At 47.0% G+C, this 20,570-nt stretch overlaps 1 protein-coding gene and 1 pseudogene across 1 annotated transcript in view; one reads left to right on the top strand and one right to left on the bottom strand.

Annotated features, from left to right (window-relative positions):
* The window catches only part of UQCRQ (ubiquinol-cytochrome c reductase complex III subunit VII), a 65,824-nt gene extending 49,738 nt beyond the window's left edge, over positions 1-16,086 (bottom strand). The window contains exon 1 of the mRNA XM_085618065.1: positions 15,952-16,086. The gene's annotated coding sequence lies outside the window, so the exon portion shown is untranslated. The remainder of the gene's footprint in view (positions 1-15,951) is intronic.
* Positions 16,087-20,120: 4,034 nt separating this feature from the next.
* On the top strand, positions 20,121-20,237 carry LOC146811020 (5S ribosomal RNA; annotated as a pseudogene).
* Positions 20,238-20,570: the final 333 nt, after the last annotated feature.

Below are 20,570 nucleotides of genomic sequence, written 5' to 3'. Positions count from 1 at the left end.
GCAGGGTCCAGAGACAGGCCCCTCAGCTCAATAGCGACTGGAAAGCTTCAACATGGCGGAGTGCATGGGGCCTCGCTGCCGGACAAGATGCTTAGCCTTTTTGCACTTAAAATGACATTACCTATCACTGTAGCCCTACACGGGGGTATCTTCCCTCCCCCAGCATGGCAGTAGCCCCAACTTTCCTTACCTGAGGATGGTGACGCTACCCCTCCGCACAGGCAAAAACACCACTGGCTCGGACACCCGGATCGGCTTGAACTGGAACTTGCAGCCGAAGCACAGCGCCGAGTCGCTGAAGACAGACACTGAAACGATGGGCCTTTCGAAAATGTGGATGGGGTCCAGGTGCGAGACGATGCAGCCTCCGGGCTGGTAATCGTTGATGACGAAGGAGATCAGGTGAGGGAGCAACGCCGGGACACCACCGCCTTTCTCCGAGGCACAGCAGAAAATGCCTCGGAGAAACGCCACGTCCTTTTCGGATTTGGGGGCGTGTTTTGCTGTTGTCTCCTCCCTGAGACTTCTCGCAAAAAACACGCCCCCAAATCCGAAAAGGACGGGGCTTCAACGAAGTGACTGGACCTCTTCTCCAGTGGCTGGCCAGCATTTAAGAGGCCAGCCAATGGAGAACAGGAGAGAAGAGGGGCGGGTGCAAGCCCCTCTTCTCAAAGTCATTAAATCTCGGAGCGAGACTGCGCAAGCGCAGCCTTCGCAGCCGTGACCTAAAAAGGGTAAATTTTCATTGTGAAAATGTGGTGTGTTCACGTTGGGTTTTGAGCCATTTCCTGTCGTGGGCACTATGCCTACCCACACAAGTGAGGTACCATTTTTATTGGGAGACTTGGGGTAATTCAGATTTGTAAAGCAACTGTTATTACCTATTAATTTTTGATGCATTTCTGCATTCCAAATTAAAGACTTTGTGTAAAAAAAGAAGTCATTTTGAAAAATGACCGATAATTCTCATGCTAGTATGAGTATTCCCAATTTAAAAAATGTGGAAATATGTACTGTTTCTAAACTCTATAAATTGTTCCCATTTCAGAAATACATAGGTGTCTTTCATACCGATTTTTCCATGTATACATTTTCCCACAATAATTGCTATATACCCGGAACATAATAAAAAACCATTGCAAATTGCTGCTCAGTTTTTGACTCTGGGTTCGTCGGGTTCTTGGTGAACCTACAAGTCCTATATATCCCCACAACCAGGAAGGTCCAGCGGATTTAACGTTATATATATCTTTCAAAGAGCTGTCATAATTAGAAGAAGTTACAGGTAAAAACGTTGACACAAAGAGAAAGCACATTGTAAGTCAAACGGGCACAGCGAAGCATTAACACAACAACATGTTCTATGATGTTTGATGTTCTTTGGATGCGAACATCAAAGGGGCGCCGCGAAAGTATTCGCGGGCGAAAATGAAAGTGATCGCGTGCACTTAATGAGCATGACGAGGTTAGCCAGCCTCTGCTCCTAAGGGCACGCCCGCGCACATGCACTGTAGCTCTAGGCGGGCCATGGTAGCATTTTTTTGAGCGCTCACAAAAAGTCTCGCATGCGCTGGGTCAGGCGAGACCTAAAAACCAAGGTGTATGCGTGCGCGCGCAGTGTGCTCTTTTTCAAAGCACATACTCGTGCTTCTGGCGCGCCGCAGCGCACTCCTGAAAGGCGTATGCCGCCACAAGCATGAGTATGTGCTTTGAAAAAGAGCTGTACGACGGGTAAAGGTCTCCTATGCAGTGCATGCACACTGCGTAGGAGAGACCTAAAAAGGGGGAGCTGGAGCTACACAGCGCCCATCCTCCAGCAAGTGTGAGGCCCACCTGATCCTTCCATCTCGGAAAGCCTAGCCCCTCATCTACACCACAGGAACATGGCTGAAGTGGCAGGCACTAGACCCCCTTCATGACCGGTGTAGCGGGAGCCTAGAAGGAGTGCAAGGCCTCACCTACACCTGACTTGGGTTCGCTCGTCTCCCTTCCGGCTCTCTGGGCTACCCTGGGGCACCTTGGAGATGGACTGCTGCACCCCTGGCAAGACTCTGTGGCAGTTGCGGAGCCCTGGGTGACCCTCACCACTGACATGCTGGATGCCCCACTGCTCAGACACATCCACAAACAGGCCCCAGCTGCATGTGTTGCCCATCCTGAATGGGAGGAGCAAGCAGGCCGTTGGACCCCCTGCGACAGGCATGCCCATTACCACAGGTGGCTGTATACGGTCCTGTGGCTCAACCTCAGACTGACCCTGCACTATCGCCAGGCATCCTACAAAGCCCACCAGCTAGCCATGGGCCATGATAAACCCACTGGATCCCAAGGGCAACACACAATCGACAAGCAGGCCTTGAGAAATCTACTTACCCACTCACTATGTCGAGCAAGATTTTATCAGGGCGAACTAGTTTTAGGACCTATTCGCACCTTCTAGCGAGCTGACAATTAACAGGTGTTTTGTTCACTCACAAAGTGAATGAGCAATAAAGATGTCTTTCAATCTTGTTTATTTCGTCACATTTTCTCTCCATTAAGAGACATAGGCCAAAAGTCAGTTGGTCTTCCTACATTTACTTTTCTTTCTCTGACTGTGAAGTTAGAAGATTTCGTAAAGCGAACTATGTTTAAATTGCATGGTGCAAAGCATGTGAAATGAAAGGTTGTAAGATGACCGGCTTTTTTTTTTTAATATATATATATCGAATAAGTGAACTGTACTTACATTTCAAATTATAGTTCATTAGTTATGAAGGCAAATTTTTGTAATTCTAAGATTTTCATAGGATGTAACAAATCTTAATACTGTACTCGGTGATGTGCAAATGGTAAATATTTTAGCGGAAACCCAATTTCCAAACATTGCTTACGTGCTATAACATTTTATCTGTAAAACTACATGTCAGTGGGAATGTTTATGGCCATTTCGATGGAAATCTGCTGTCTGTAAATAACAGTGCACTACCACATCAAACTTTGGTAATAAATCTATTAAAAGCAAGAGTTTTAAAACATGAACTCAAACATTCCTGTCCCTGCACTGATGACAGTTCTTGATGAACCAAGAGACAAGTGAGGGTTCATGTTTTCCTTTTATGTGGGCTAGATTTATATCATACATGGAGCAAAGGTTTAGTCTATTAAATCAAACATAAAAGTTTATGTATAGCAGACATGATGAGCTCATGTATTTGAAGGTGCTCTCATATTTAATAATGAAGAAAAGGATGACTTGATGAAATACAATATTTGCATAGGATCACAGAATTTGGACAAGTTTATGGATCAAGTGCATTACAGTTAGGTCGAAATATGGGAAATATTTCACAGCTCCCAGTGAAATATTGGTTTTATCATCATAATAAAAGCTTCCTAACATTCTGCGGAGCTTTACCATTGTCAGAGCCACTAGGATTATGTGGAAAGGTTATTTGTGTTATGAGGCAGCGTTACCTAAATTATGCAGCATAAAAGGCAAATTATGCAGCACATTCTCTGCAATATTGTTTTCATCTGTCTGAACTACAATTTGTTTTGTGTGAAATCTGCCAATTAAATATCAAATGTCCCCAGTCATGTTGTAAAGCCTTCAGTCACAAAATTACATAAATTCAATGGTGCTCACCACTGTCCATTTTTTTTTAGTCAACTACTCAAACATCACCTAAAAATAAACATGTAAAATAAAAGAACATAATGGATAATGTACAATATGATCCAATATTGCCGCTCTGAGTTCTGGTAATATTTTTCAAACCACTACACCTTCAGCTTTGTGGTATAGGTCACCAGAACCTCTTGATGGTAGCCCTAGACCATATTACACAAGCTATTTGCTATGGCATGTATTATACATTCTCCGAAAAAAACCAAGGTTAAAGTGATGTTGTAGTTGAGTGGTGTTGAAAAAAAGGTAAAAACTAATATTCCAAACCCCAAAAACCTCCCAAATTCACCAGTTATATTTTAGTGCGCCAACTATAACTTACACTCCCGCCCTCCATGCACTGCTCTTGACCTCAGATGTTACATCTGTCATGACATGTTAAATGACACCATCCTTGTTACAACTTCTTTCATAGGGCCACGGGTCACGCAGGGGTTACTGGTCACAACAATAGCGGCTGAGGCATTTTTATCTGGATGTCTCAGGGCCTGACCTACTATGGATCCCGCTCAACTCGGCTAAGTATCACTTCTGCACTTGCCTCTCAGCTGTAGCTGTGGTCGAGCAGTTAAGGCTCCCTCACAGGGGATGGAGATACAGGTAAGTGAACACAACTCATAACTCAAAGTGCAAATAGTACAAACAATAAGTCAGAGTCCAGCCAAATACTTGCTTTCATAAGAAAAAGTTGTATTTCTATCTCTATACGTGCAAAGAAATGCGACATTCAGAAGCAACAACACATCCCCCTGGAGGTCGGAGCACTAGTAGTTGCCATGCAAATCCCTGTTCCACCCTCCTCCATGTAACATTTCCGGGGCGAATCCTCATTCCCTGGTGGCTACATCCAGGAAACGCATATTATTATCCATACTCATGAGTTCCCTTTGACTCTTCATGATTTTTATCAAAAGTGTCTATGGTGCCACAGCACCTTCAGCAGCACATCCACGGGGCCCACAGGACGAGTTCAAGTCTTACCCACTCCTGCAGCACGGATGCGCTCGGTGATACAGCGGTTGCCTCAAGCTTGGACACTTGTCAGATCACATACTGCTTTGAGAAGTCAAGCTGCTCGTGGTTCATGCGCCAGGTCAGAGTGGAGCAAGCCGGCTTTCCCTAACATTCAGGGCAGTTTTCAATTCACAGAGATGGGGTAAGCCAAGTTCTTCCAAGCAGCAAGAATGCATTCCTTTAGTTCCCGACTGGAATACTGCGGGGGCGCGCCACCCTCCTCAACGTTCTTCTGGTGCTCGGGGGTCAGCCAGGGCAGATCTTACAGTATGGCTAGACCTGCTGGTCACAGCCTCACTCCAGTCCCAGGTGATTTGGTCCCGGCATCCACTCCAGATATACGGGGTTGCTGTGGTACCTTTCGGAAACAATATAGACTCCTAACATGAAAGCGTGAACACCACTGGGATCGATCCTGGCATACGCGGTCGTAGCTCAGGCGTTCACAAGTCCGGGCATGCTATGCACACAACTACATCTACGGTGGCACCCTCTGGCTTAGTGTCACAAAAACAAGGCTGTGTGGGCTTGGTGTCCTCCGTACAGTGCTTGATACTTGGCTAAGTCTATGGCGGCCCTCTCCTAGCACACAGGGATCGCCGAAAACTGTCCTGCACACGGGCTACAGCTCAACGGGTGCACAGCGGAATCCTCAAATTTCACACACAGAGTACTCACAGTAGGGCTCCTCCACTGAACTTTGCTCCCTCCAATGCTCTCCTCTTCCTCACATGACACACTGGTTTTGGTAAGCGGGCTGGTGCTACATGCACATGGGCAGGGTTTCCCTGGGTGATGTCCCCTCAACCAACAGGGAGGCTAGCAGGCCTGGCCCCCCAGTCTTGGTCACAGGCAGACATCTTGCAGAGCGTGTCCTCCTCACACAGCCTATCTGGCTGATTGGTAGAGGGACATTTTTGGGGGACTCAACCTCCCCTTCTTATAGTCCTTTTCCAGACACCAATTGTGATTTAGGGAATGAGTCTGAACTTTTATGTTGGGATTCTGCTGCTTTTGAAGAGGACACTTCCCCTTTTTCTCTTTCTTCATGAAAGATGTCTGTAACAAAAGGCACGTCTCCGAAGCTAACTTTCAACAGCACAATTCATTGGAGTGACCAGAGTTCACACCTGGATGTCAGCCACAGTGATATGTGAATCAAAAGGTTAATCCAAGACCCCCAGCCCTACTCTTTATGATTCCACATCAGACCCATCTCCAATATCGAGGTGTCCAGGCCCCATCCTTGTGATCTATCACTGAATCAAAGTACAGTCTTTTGAAGTGTAATGGGGGTCTCTTCCTTTTCCCTCCAGTGCATGCCCACCCAGCTCACAGGAATGCAGCAATACACAAATCTGTCTTGGGTGGGGGATCCCTCTCCTCCTCATGCCTTCACCAGGCAGGCCTGAGCTTCCAAAAATGGAACCCAGGGTCCTACATGTACATCCACAGCACAATTGCTGTTCAGCACTGTTCCTCCATGCAGATACCCTTACATTTACAGATGCATTCGGCACACACTTGGCATGCATACACCAGTCAGTGCTAAAGATTTTTAATATTTAAGCAGGATGTGCTCTTTACAAACACACATACAGAGTACACACTCACCACATTCCACCCTTCATGTACAGTACTCCACACAAGCACATATACACTAGCACATGCTTTCCCTTCATACGCACTGCACAGCACTACAGGTCTCATGTAATGTATTCCTCTCAGGCATACATACACCCAGTACATGTACTAACCACACATGCATTGCTCCAGATTCTGTACTGTACCCTTCCGAAGCACGCATACACCAAACGCAGAGTCACTAATCCCGTGGTGCGCAGCACTCCAAATCTACTTGATGTAGACCAAGGGCGAGTTAGGCACTGTGTCGCTGAACTTTTAAGACATGACTGAGCTTGTAGGTCTCACTCTAGTGACACAGGGTAAAAAAGATCCTGTTCACAACTACTGATCGCTACACGGTATGCTTTCACCACCGCGCTTGTGCTGCTTAACTCCTGTTGAAGCTGGTAGCCTTCCACTAGTAGGAGGGTAGTACGTTGGGTGCCCCTACCGGTACAACTAGACAGCGATCCATAAGACAGGCCTATGCCATAGCGCACATGCTTGATACGGGTTTGCCTATGACAACAACAAAAAATTTGCACTAGGAATCCAGACAACAGTGGAATTGGGCACTCGGGGTGGGGTAAATGTGTTTTGCAATGCAGAGGATGTTTCCGTCCCCACAGTCCTATAGGGCTAGCGGACTCGAAGTAATTCGACACACTACACCTGTGGACAATGTTCTAACCACCGTAATGAGATTACCGTTTAAAAACTTCACATGACCTGCAATTTTAAGTCAAGAAGCTGACAGGTATATATTTACCACTGTAAAGAAACCTGTTAGGCGCTATGAACAATGCTTCATAGTTTATTAAAATACACAACACACCATGAGATGGGCACAGCATCATACAAAACCATACTTCCAACATAAGAATTAGATAAACCGCTTTTAAGTGGGACACCCCTACATTATTTATTCTGCAGCCTCCTACAATGGTCTAATGAACAACTAGAGGGCTAACATCCTATATTTAGGACACGTGTGGCACACCAAAAGTCATCTTGATGTATTCAAAGCTGTAAAACCTGAAGCAATTCCTTAAGAAATTAACAAAATCGAGGGGGTTCATTTTGTCATCGAAATTATGGTCAGTGCCCTAGAAAGCTAAAATGAGGACACATTTCCCATGAATTCTCAAATGTATTTCTCATTCATTTCAGTAAAACATTCTGACATGCAGACTGAAACATGTAGTTTCAGCACCAATCAGTTAGAGGGCTGTGGAATTCCTATAGTCCGACGCCAAGAACATATTGTTTGGGGTCAAGGACAAGTCGTTTTCATGTTTATTTTGTCTGTGGGACAAATAGGCCCAACGCCCTGCAGAACAAACCCTTTGGTTGCTAGAAAACACTACCACATTACGGATCAGGGAAGGGCATTGTCTGCAGTGAAGGTAATATTTGTGCCCATATTTTAATGCAGTTCAAACTTGTATTTATGGCTCATTAATCAGACCCTTCAGGATATTGCGGGATAGATTGCAAATTTTGCAGCACAAAAATGAAAATCGTGCACTTTATTTTACTTGTAATCATTCCTTTTCAGACCTAAATCAATGGAACCTATTTTAGCAGAGTATTTCACTTTGAAATAGGCATGTTTAAAGTTTCTGCAGCTCTGCGGAAGCACAGCTCCAATCTACTAATCACTGCCGATCACTGGTGAGTTGCAGCTACTACTGCTGAAACAAAGCCAATGAAGGTACCAAGGGTGAGGTGGACTGGCCTCAAGGGTAGGGCCAGCTTTAGCATTGGCGGTTCCCTGAGCAACAATGTTAGTGCCCAGCTCCTGGGTGTTCACAGTGCTTCGTCAAAGAGCCAAGTCTTGAGGTCGTTTAAGAACTTGGGGAGTGTAGTTGTCTGTCGGAGGTGGTGAGGGATTTCCATGCATTGGCCGCAAGGAGGGGGAAGTAGAGTCCTCCTGTTCTGGTCTGCTTGATGTGTGGTACCATCGCAAGGGAGAGCTGGGCTGAGCGGAGGATTCTTTGGGGTGCGTGGAACGAGAGGCAGTGGTTCATGTAGGCGGGTGCAGTGTTGTGAAGGGCCTTGTGGGCATGGGTGAGGAGCTTGAAGGTGACTCTTTTGGACGGGGAGACAGTGTAGTGACCATAGGTGTTGGCTGATGTGGCAGTGGCACAGTAGGTTAATGACTAGTCTGGCTGCAGCGTTCTGGAGTTTGCAGGCAAGGTTTTTGTTGATCCCGACAAAGTGCATTGCCGTAGTCCAGTCTGCTGCTAATGAGGGTCTGGGTGACAGTTTTCCTGTGTTTGAGGGAAATCCAGTTAAAGGTCTTCGGAGTAAGCGGAGGGTGTGATAGCAGGAAGAGTTGACAGCGTTGATGTGGTGGTCCATTTTGAGTTCGGAGTCCAGGGTGATTCAGAGGTTGCGTGCGTGGTTTGTGGGGGCAGGAGGGTTCCCCGAGGGTGGGTGGCCACCAGGTGTCGTTTCAGGTGTCAGGCCCATGATGGGTACTTCAGTTTTGTCCCATGAGGAGTACTTCGGTTTTGTCCGAGATGAGTTGTAGGCAGCTGTTCTTCATGCACCTGGCAACTGCTTCCACTCCTTCTTGAAAGTTGTGTTTGGAGATGTTGGGCTTGTTGGATAGGGAGAGGATGATTTGAGCCTGCGCACGATAAGATGTTGAGTCCGTGTGATCCGACGATAGATGTGAGCAGGGCCATGTAGAAGTTAAATAGGGTGGGGCTGATGGAGGATCCTTGGGGGACTCTGCAGGTGGTCGGTGTGGGTTTCGAAAGGAAAGGAGGGAGTCTCCTGCATGTAAGATGCATTGTGATATGCATGGTACATGTTCTTTGCAGCAGGCACATTAACCTTCTGTGCTACCTTTCCATGAGTCAAAACTTCCACTAGACAAAACTCCCATCTCTCTCTAGGAAGAACATTAATCACTGGAGTTGACATTTTTATTTTTGCTGAAAATTGCTGTAGGCCAGGAAGGAGGCAGCAAGTGCTTTTAAAACTCTAATATACTTGCAAACACGATGTCCCCACCCAAAGTCAGCGCCCAGTGCGGTCACAGTGGTCACACCGCCCGAGAGCCAGCCCTTCTCCTGTGACCTCAGTGGCAGAGTCACTGTTGCTCTAGGGTGCGCTGCTTCATAGGCCTGCAGGCAGGACTGGAGGTGAACTATAGTATGGATTGTGGTGGACAAGCCTTCAAGGTTAACCCACACTTGCCACCGCTAGGGTCGACTTGCTGGTGCTAAGACTCAAGGGCTTCTAAGGTCTAGCATGGGAATGTGCTGCCTCTGGAGAGTAATTTGGTGGACTGATCATAAAGGCTGAACCTGGTTCCCCAGTTCCAAATTCGGTAGCTCTGACCATGGTGTTACATCCTCTCCCACACTGAGAGAAACTAGCACTGCCTTCAACCACAACCCAATTGTGCCCCGCTATAAACACCTGGATGCTGCTCAATTTAAATTACGCACTAAACAAGAGCAATATGCTGCCTATAAAAAAAAAAGTAACAACATCCTGGATAAAGCAAACACTCATAGGGAATGCAAAATTAAGTAAAGGATGTGAAATGTAAGCAGGAAAACATAGTTACTCCAACGCTTCTACACTCACCATTCAGAAGCCAGAGAGTGCTTTTGGCTGAAAAGTTAAGAACATGACTACAGGGCACGGAATGGACCCATTTCATTTTCCTTTGCTTATATCCTTACAAAACGTAAGCAGTATGGTAAAAAGACCACATCCCTGAACACGAGCCACAGTACACATTTTGTTTTCCAATCCACGTGTTGCAGTCCCTCCAGGATTGGAAAACTGGAAATGGGGCATGCCTAACAATGGTCAGCTCAAGGATTTAAACATGGAGTTTACCAGCCTGTTTCTTAGCAAACTCCCAGCAAGCAGAAAAGTGATCTATCCCAAGTCCATGTCCCCAGCTTTTATAATGATTGCTCTACTGCAATGATAAGATCTGTGGCATCTGCGTCACGGCTCCGAAGAGGACTTTTTAACACAAAGAGGAATTATCTGATTTTTTTAATTAGATGCCATAAGCAAATGATGTATCACACCAGAAAAATCATATTGTAGGTGTAACTCCAGACTACTTTATCTGTCTACAAGAGCTTATGGTATCAACACCCTAAATCCACAGAGTGGGCTTGAGTCCGCACCCTTCACAACAAGTGCCTGTTTGAAGTACCTTTCACATTTTATATCAGAATGCAGTAATACATTGTGCAGTGCTGAGTGGATAAGGAGTCTGTCTCCAGCATTGCATATTTGATGCAAGGTGAAAGAAGATAAGAATTGAACAGTGGGGAGCTTAAAGCTCTAGTCTCAAACTATTTCTAACAAAAGATGGTACTGAGAATAAAACTGCACAGCCTTTCACCCTTTCTGCTCACATATTTAACATACTTAATAATTAAACACCTCACAATACACCTGTCAAGAATATAAATACCTTTTATTACCACAAAAGGCCATTTTACTCCCATACTCCAGGAATTAGTGACTAAAATACTCCCATGCCTTACTGGCGGATCCGGTCAATCAGAAGTGAAAGTCAGTGGTGGTACAAGTGGGGAGGTGGTTAAAGTGATCACTGGAGAATTTTCAGTTTTAGCCCTCTGGAAGAGATGTGGGCAGTCCACACTCAATTCCGCTCAACAATCTTTCTCCTCAGTTGAACGTATTTTCCTAAATCTACACCAGGCCAGCTCCTTGACCTCATTGAACTTCCCTTCTATACCCTCTTCCCCCACGCTCCTCTTTGCTTTTCTGGAATATCCTTTAGTCTTAGACATTTGACTGCGCTGTTACTTGTAAGTAAACAAAAAGAATCCTTTGACTTTATTTGATATTCTTTGTGAAGATCTTTAATGCTCGCTTTTCCTACCCCCCTGCTATAACAAAGCAGATGGCACTGATGCTAATAAATGCACAGGACTTTGTGGGGCATGCAGGATTGAACCTGATTCTCTGCTGCATGTGAGGGGCTCTATGGGCGAGGATGACAAGTTTGGTGCAGTGATGACTAAACAGAAGCACTGAAGTGAAGTTTCTGACATCACTTCAGGAAGCCCCGGTACAGGAAATTGCAGTAGATCAACTACCAGAGAGCCCAGGTGGAGGTAAAAGATAAGAGTTTTACTTAAATTGAGAGGGTAGGAGTTTTTCAATGAACAGTTTTAAAATTGTGTTTTTTATGACTCGGTTTATCCAACAGATTGAGGAGGGACGTGGACTGAAGCTTATAGTAAATACCTAGATTGCAAAGTTTTTCTTGATGAAGCCCCGGGAAGGAGCCATTTGTGAGTTCAGTGAGGGGTTCCCACTCCACAGTCCAGGTTTTTTCAATTCTAATATATAGTTCATTGCATTTAGCTTGCTGAAAAAAAGTGATCGTGCAAAGTAGCAACAAATCGCAAGGTGGCTTTAGTAACATTTTTCATCAGGTTTTCATCACAAAAGTGATGCAAACCAGTGCAAAATGTTAATTTGGGACTCTTCCAGGGCAAATAAAGTTTTGTGCTGGAAAAGTAGCCCTAAAGTAACGCAAAGTAATGCAAAGTATTGATAGTGCTGCTTTGTATTGCTTAGCGTCAAGGGCATGTGCCATGGGTGGTACTTGGGCATTCCCATGCAACCACCCTTGGTTTTTGATGCAGAGCACTACGTTCTAACTATGGTATATATGGCTTTGTGCCACAAAGTAAAGTTTTCCTTGAGGCATTCGTTAAAAAGGAGAGATGTTTTTATTTCTTCAGACTTCCCAGATTTTACATGTGTGCTGCACTGGACAACACACTTCCAAAGTGAGAAAAGTTTTAAAGTTTGTCTAGGCATAGTATTTTGCACTGGAAGGGTCTGGTGCTGTCCTCCTCTCTCCCTCTCACAATGCATCAACCTTGGTCGCCGCACTGCATTGTATGAGTTTTGATTGAATATACCCATATTAATTATGGATCTGCCATGTTTGCCAATAGAATGATCACCAGCAGCTGGTAGCTAAAGGGATCGCAAGGAAAGGCTACAAGAAATACGCACGGGTGTTCAAGGCATTGTGTAGTACATGTTCCCTTAAATGTACCCATTTATTGCTGTTTTCAGGCATCTACGAGGTAGAGGAAAGGCGTCTCAAGCATTCAGGTACCCTGATATGCTGATCCTGTACTCTGGTGAACAACAGTAATGGAGAGGGCCACTAGTATAATGCTATTCACGTATATGATATTTGTTAATATTTTGAGCCTAGCGAAAGGGTTGCTGTTTGTCTATGACTGAAGAGCCTGCATGGACTCTCTCTGTGCTTTTTTCCCACAGGGCGGGTCTTATCTCAACAGATCTTAGGGAACATCCACATCACACTAACATTGCTCATTAGACCAATGTCACATCATCTTCAATTTGTTTCAACTCCTTTACATCTCAAGTTTGTAATTAATCTATTTACCTAATGGTACAGTATTGGCTATCACCCTTCAGGTGATACTCACACACATACAACAGCTCTGGAGTGGAGAAAAACAAACGTTTTGGATGCGCCTACCATCCAAACCCAAGACGCACCACTACGACCCAAACCCAAGACGCACCACACATCCTCCCAGTCAGTACATTGCAGACAGACCCTGCCTTGTGCACCAAGCAGAATTCCGATATTACATACTCGGATTTTTATCTGATATCTATCAGCATGCTTCACTCAAAAATACACACACACCATCCTACTCAAGACGCAGACAAATGGACATCCTCAGACAGTGTTTGCTAGACAGAGCCCTTACACCCTCAAGCACACCACAAGTCACCAAATCCGCAGCAGGCAAAAAGTTGTCAAACCAACAGCAGTGCCATGCACCACATCAACGTACACCCTAGAAATCCTGATAACTTCGGCATACTTGTAGCACACCCTCATGCTCACATCACTGTTTCCTACTGGGAGACGGGATGTATATATAGAAATGATATGGAAAATCAACAACCCAATCCAAAGAAGAGCAAGCATTGGCATAGCCAATAGGTCTCGCTTTTGGGACCTTATAAGTATTTAGTTATGCAGCACAATATCCTTGGTGCAACAACATCAACTGTTGCATAGCTAAACACTTATAAGGTCCCAAAGGCAAGACCTATTGGATATGCCAATGCTTGTTTTTTTTGCGGTCGAAATAGTAAATATCACAGCCATCGAGCATGTCAGCTGATTTTGCGGTTCTTTCGTGAATAGCGAAATGCTGGAGGGTCTGATTAATAGAAAGCCTTTATTATTAGGGTGAGCGCCCTACGGAAATGTAAGTTCAGACTGCACTACTGACTGGTTCTAACATGAAAATCTGTACACACATTTGCAAAGTTTAACAATATAAGGCTATGTATAATGATTCCAGGATGCTCTCCGATTAGATGCAATTATATGCAAAAGCTTGAAAGCAAAATGTATGATTCTTTGCTTTAAAAATAAAATATTGATAAAAAAATGAAACTAGGAAAAAAATGTTCTGCTAAACTACTGTGAAATTTTAGGTACCATTTCTTTGAAGTACCATTAAGCTAAATGTGTTGCTGCATGCTAGTATTTCCCAAAAATATTCAGAATGGAAAATCAGTGCGACCGGTTTCAAAAAGATTACGGGAAACATGAAAATAATAATAGGCAAAGCCAATAGGTATGACATTGTTGGTTAGTCTTTTGTTTTTTCAACCCGTGTCCTGTTTTGACATGGGTTTTGTAAAGCTTTATTGTTGTACGAGCTGCCAGGGCCTCAACATTATAACAAACACTAACAAAAGGCAATAATATTTTTTGGTCTCAAAAAGCACACATTGCCACAGTAGTCCCAGGCACTGAACAAAACTATTTTGGGCCAGATACGATCCTTGTAAAAGAACAGAATTATCTCACTCACAGTAAAGCCAACCTACAGATAGATCGAGAGGGACGGAATTTTAATAAAAACAAAAGGTCTTGGTTAACTTAAGACGTAATTTGGGGCCCAGTTCTTAAAGTGAGTCACAAACGTGAGGTCATGGTGTATGTCCTTGCAGTAGTGCAGATTTACTTCTTTCATTAATTCACAATAATTAACATAAGTAGGCTTGGAAATCATACCCCTAGAAAATATTTGTGAACAGCATTTCAGCATGAGCAAACGTGCATGTGTAGTTTTGCTCATGCGAAAATCGATTGAGTGTTTACAAGTTCACTTTCCCTCCAACCACTTTTTTCCCCAACCATAGAAATTGTTTTATTTCCACCCTTTCCAGCCATACATTTCCAACCTTTTTCAGGACAGTAAAAGATTGGAGAAGAGCTAGAAAATAAATGCTTATATGTGCATTTAACATCTTTGTGACTGTTCGTGCTCTGTCATGTAAGCAGCAGCCCAGGGCTGCTGTTCACCAGGGGGCCGCATATGAAGATCAGGAGGGATGCAAGCGGACTGTTGTATCTTTGCTATAGGGCATTAATTAAGGTTGCATATAACCTGCTGATAGATTACTCTCTTCTCCCTCCTTGGTGGACACGATAAGGTTTACTCTAGATGCCTGTTACTAGTAGAGCAGCTCACATGTCTGTTACATGAGTAGTGACGAAAGGACATTTACTAGGACTGTATCACCCCTGTGCGCAGATGAGTGGGCTACTCCTTGTCAACAATCAGATCATCTGCCATGGTTACCTGTATAAAGTGCACGGCTGCGTCACCCACATTACCGCTGTGGGGGCGGATACGAAACAATGCTGCTGAGCTCGTATGATTACCGGTATATCACTTTGAAGTGCCCACTGTTGTACTCCGCAGGAGAAAACATGCGAGTCAATCAGATCCATCTTGAAAGAACTGGGTGTTGGCAGCCGTTCAATGGAGGGTACAGACTGAAATAACATAGCATAAGGAAGGAATCCTAAGAGCAAAAGGAGATAGGAGAGTTTGGAGGAGAGTTTGGAGGCTTCCATCCCGATAACTGCTTTGGTGATGGGGTGGGGGATAGGGTATTCCAGTACTGTCGCAAATGGAAGGCACAAACTTCCTGCCGACACAGTGACATAAGAGAAGTTAAACTGACAGGCAGATTCCCATCAAATAAGCCAAGCCAAGGAACAAGCTGCTTAGAAACTAAGGCACCAAGATGAGTGAGCCTCCTCCCATCAGAAGAAAGCAGAGGAAGCGGAATAGTCTTTCAGCCGAGAGACCGAAAGGGGGAAAGACAGACTCTAAGCAAGGGAGAGCTAGACTTCCGACCAGAGACCGAATAAGGGTGGGTGTAGTCTCAGTTCAGGCAGCGATCCCAAAGAAGAAAAGCAGCCCCACATCAGAAATCATAACAGAGTGTGGCACAAATACAGTAACGGGGTGGCCACAGCAAATATGACCGGTTTGTACACAGGCTTTTTAGACAGCAGCACATTACACTGCGGAAGTTTAGCTTTTTAACAGTTTAAGTACGATCTCAAAAAGCCCGCCATGAAAAGCCATGTTGATTTAAGAAGCCAGAGGTGACTGAACTGAAAGTGGCAAGCACAGCATGAACCATTTTGGCAAGCTTACACCTCTGCAGCAGCAGACTCCAACACAGGGATCCAATGAGTTGAATCTATCACGACACAAAATCATCTTTACTTTGCCAAGCCTTACCTGCACTCTACACTCGCGGACCGCAGTTGCGCTAGCTGCTTCCTGCCGAAGCTACTGGAAAGGTCGGTCAAAGCGGACACCACAGCCCATTGACATCCGGGTAAATACTACAACTTCCGGTCCATACAGTGTCAAATTGCTCAATAATGAGGAGGCCATCTTGTAACGGAGAGAAGTAAAGGCATATTTCATTCAATTGTAATAATTTGTTATACATCCGAGCTAATATCTTACCCTATAATATAGTTTAACCAAATACTTATATATCTATGTTTCTATATAACTTTTATTTAAAATATAATTGCTACCAAGTAGGGGAAAAATCGTGGTTTCTGGATGGAAGTTATGTTCTTTTACTATTAATTTTACAATGCTACATAAGTATACAAATGTTTGTTGCCGAGTCGTAGGACATGCCCTTTCAAGCGTAGGATTCCTTTGCAACTGTCTTCAAGAGTTCCAAAACCTAACAAGCATTGGCATAGCCAATAGGTCTCGCCTCTTGGACCTTACAAGTGTTTAGACATGCAGCATATTATCCTGGATGCTAACCTGCCAGGTAGTGGCAGTCCCGAGGTGACAAGCCTGAACTGATACCATAGCTGCCAAGGTTTCGGATTACTATGTGTGACATTGTCATAATTTCAGTGTAAATATGAGTCACATTTCAACCACTATGAGTGACACTTTCTGGAAAACAAAAGCAAGCAATAAAGACGAGGGAAACATATAAATATAAGCAATTACCCCATCTCAGCAATGAGAAACTTCAAGAAGAGTCATACCATATGCCACAGGCTGTATTATTGCAAGAGAGCAATCAAGAATTACAAACATGCTAACAGACACAATTCAGGCAGGAGACTCCAGAAGTGGAAGGTAGTGGAAGAACAAGGCTATAATGTGTAATCAAGACTAGGCAGTATGCCTTTGCAGAGTCTTAAAAGGTGAACAGATGCCCTGTTCTTTTTCTGGGAAAGGTGGCAGCGGGGAGGAGGGGGAACAAGAAATCTTACACCGGGAGAGCTGCAGGAGTTATTTGAATACACGTGTTTACTACAGGTTAGAGATAAGCTTTATTTGCATGGCACGTGTGTGGGGGCAGAAGTGCTCTCTGTTGAATGAAGCCCGGCTAGAAAACCGCCCCAACAGGAACCTTCCTCTGGGGACTGAGGCTGAAAGCAAGCAGGGCCCCGGGGCCACAAGCAGAGTTCAGGCCAGGTGCAGAAGAAGGGAGCTGCAACCAGGAAATGACACCACCAAACAATAGCAAGCATTGGCAAAGCCAGAAGGTTTCACCTATGCCAAATCTATTGGCTTTGTCAATGTGTTTTACATCGCAGAGCAGTTGAGCCGCTGTGCACCTGCACTTTACCCCTCTCTACTATAGTCAGGCTCCATCTTCCCCGATCATGAAACTGCCCTCCCAACCCCCCCCCCCCAACCCCCAACCCACTCTACCTTTACAAACCTTACCTGGTGCACACCCTGCGCGGAATTCGGAGCATTAGGTGCGGTGCGGTCACAGGGCTGTGCTTCGAAGCGCCACAAAGCTGCAGGCCCCACCTGCAGCGCTGTTTACAGTATGCCTCTCCCTGCATTGGAACAGGGGCAGGCCATTTCACATTTTTTGGGTTGCAGATTTATATAGCGCAAACTCAACCCGAAGGTTTTGGAGCGTTTTACATGAGCACCAGTTACGTTACACAAGGACACATGGACACTTTAATGAGCCTGTTGTGCGCGTCCAAAGGATTCTGGGAAAGGTTGCATGCTGTGGCCACATACCCGCCGCCAGCTGCGGGGGCAGAGATAACCAAGCTTTCATGGCATAAACATGTAAATGCCGCTGACCGCGGCCCCCGCAGGGGGTCACTAGAGCGGTCGGCGCCCTAGTGTCGCCTGGGCACCGGTCACCCCTCCCCGCCCCCCCCCCCCACTCCCGGGGGGCAGGGACTCCGGCCGGTGTCCCCCTCCTCTTTCCTGCCCGGAAGTGACACGAGGGGCGTCACTTCCGGGGCTCCTCTGGGCGTGGGGGGAGGCTATATAGCCCTCCACCACCATGCTGGCGTCCTCTTGTCGCCTCGCACGGCTTTAGGGGTTTGCCTCTCTTCCTGCCGGACACGCCGTCTCAACTCGTCGTCTGTACTTGTCATCTTGTGTCGTGCTCGCGTTGCCCCTGGACTGCGGGAGCACAGAGGTAGGTTACCGGTGAGTCGTTCATGCCCCCCTCCTACCCACATGCCTCCGCCACCCACCCCACCTGAGTGGTCGCGGGTGACACAGGTGCTTTCTCTGGGCTGCCCAGGGGGGCGCGTGCTCTGGATTGCCGGCCAGCTAGCAAGCTGCGGCCTGGCCCTCTGGTTTGGGGGTGCATGGACCTTTAGCTATCTAGAGTCCCTTGTCCCCGGCACTCTCCGGTTCCCCCTCAGGGGTCTTGTCGTGTGCGGCACAGTGGCTGTCTGAGCGTGAGTCCACCTTGGGCTCTGGACTCGCTGGGCGCATAGGCTCGGGGCCTGGGTGGGTATCACAGCGCGGGGAATCCTGCAAGCAAAATGTCTGGGCACCGTCGCTGTGGGCAATTTGCACCCCGTGATGTCCAAATTTTCAAAATAAATAGATACATGCGTGATCTCTAAGACTTGCTCTCTTTCGTTCTACCATATGTGTATACGGGAATTTACCTCTTGGGAGGCCTCACGCGGGCCACGCATCAGGCAGGATGCACCCGATTTAATTAGCACAGTTTGGGCTCAGAGGGTGCAGCTCACACTGATCGTATGAGAGTGGAGGTCAGGGCTGTACTTCTGTGGGGTGCGGTTAATCCACACAGCTCCTGCACACATTGTCTGCCTCCAATCTCGCACATGAGTGCAAATTTCTCTGCTCACCAGTTGAATACTTCCTTCGGCCTGCTGAAAAGGCCTCCCTGGGGGGCTCCGGCAACTGCAGGGCGTAGTTTTGCCGCTTCCGCCCGGTGGTCGGGCATGTAGGGGGTGGTATATAAGATTGTGGGGCCGCTGGGGGTCATCATTATCATGCATGAGTGTGCGCCCCCCCCCCCCGACTCTGAGAGAGGCCGCCGTCGCCCCAGTGATTAGGTATGCTGGGGCGGCACTCTTCATCGATTCGTTGCGGCCACTCGGGGGGTTGTGAGAGGGCGCAAGTTAAAATGCTGGGCACACCCATGTTTGCACGGGTGACTTAGGGGAGAACCGGCCCTACTGGGGTTGGCGGTTCGAGCGCGGTGCCCCTCTAAAGTGCCCAGGGGCAGTGTAATAGGCAGTTGTGTAGTGTAATAGTAGCGTAATTTTGTCCAGGGACATGGTAGCACGGGCTTGGTGCGGCGTCGGCTGGCTAGGTGCGTGGCGCGTGCAGTTCGAAGCGGGGGGGCACTGTGGGGTCAACACGGGGTTTTGCCTGCAAGGGGTTGTCGCCTGCGCGCTGTGGGCTCGGTGGGATGAAGGCCGATGTCCGGTCAAAGAGCCCCCACCCCCCCCCCGCCCCACCCGAACATGGAGCAGGCCCGAGCACCGTGGCGGCTCCAGGCCAGCGTAGCAGCGCGTCGGGACCACAACCCCCCCCTCCCCCGTCTAAGTTACGGTGCTAGGAACCAATGGCCCAGCGCGTTAAGCGCTCCTCGCTGGAATGTAGAGTGGTTGGGCTGAGCCGGAGTTCGAGTCCTGTCACCTCCAAAGACTGTTTGTCTCGAAGGAGGGAGAGGTTGCGCTCCGTCGGTTTGGACTGCCGGCTTTGGTGCTGGGAACCAGGGTGCGAGCCTCGGGGTCGCGTCCACGTCCAGTGATTCTGGGCGGGTCATTTGGTCCTCTCCGTGTTTACCCGAGTGCGAGTGTGGCGCGGTGCTTATGTTGAACGTTCCGGTCCTTCGGATCGAGACCGCGCTGTATAAGTGTGCAGGGCATTTGCGGTCGGGTTTGTTGCCGCTGCGGGGGCCTTCGGTTCGAGTTCGCGCTATGAAGGATGCAACAATTAAGGAGTCTTGCTGTTGCGGGGCTCATTTCATCCCATCGATTTCCTGGTCACCCCCCTTTTTGTGAATGCAGGCACGGTGCTCAGGCTGGCGCTCCAGTGCAGTGGGTCGAGACCGCGCTGTATAAATGTGGAGGACATTTGCGGTCTGGCTGATTTCGCTTTGGAGCCTTCGGTTCGCCCGGACATGCCACCCTGAATGCACCCGATCTCGTCCGATCTCCGAAGCTAAGCAGGGTCGGGCCTGGTTAGTTCTTGGATGGGAGACCACCTGGGAATACCAGGTGTTGTAGGCATTTCCAATACCTGCGGTTCGAGTCGCGCTATATAAATATGCAGCAAAAAAAAAAAATCTTGCTTTGGCGAATTGCACGGGTCATTTCATCCCTCCGGGTTCACTTAGTCCCCCCTTTTGGAATGTGAATGCAAATACGGTGCCCACGATAAGCACGCCACTACCTTCGGTTTGAGCTCGTGCTATATAAATAGGCGTCCGGGGCTACTAGGAGTCGCGCGGTGGGGGAGACAATTGGACAACTTGTGTGCACCTGCGGTTTCGAGGTTTTCTTTCTTTGAAAGACAAAGCGCCGGCACGCCAGGTGCTTTTAGCCGGGGCAGTTAAGGTGCCT

Source organism: Triturus cristatus, chromosome 7 (genome assembly GCF_964204655.1).
Source record: "Triturus cristatus chromosome 7, aTriCri1.1, whole genome shotgun sequence".
NCBI lineage: Eukaryota > Metazoa > Chordata > Amphibia > Caudata > Salamandridae > Triturus > Triturus cristatus.
Note: the sequence above shows the minus strand (reverse complement) of the source record. Positions and strands in the feature narration are given on the sequence as shown.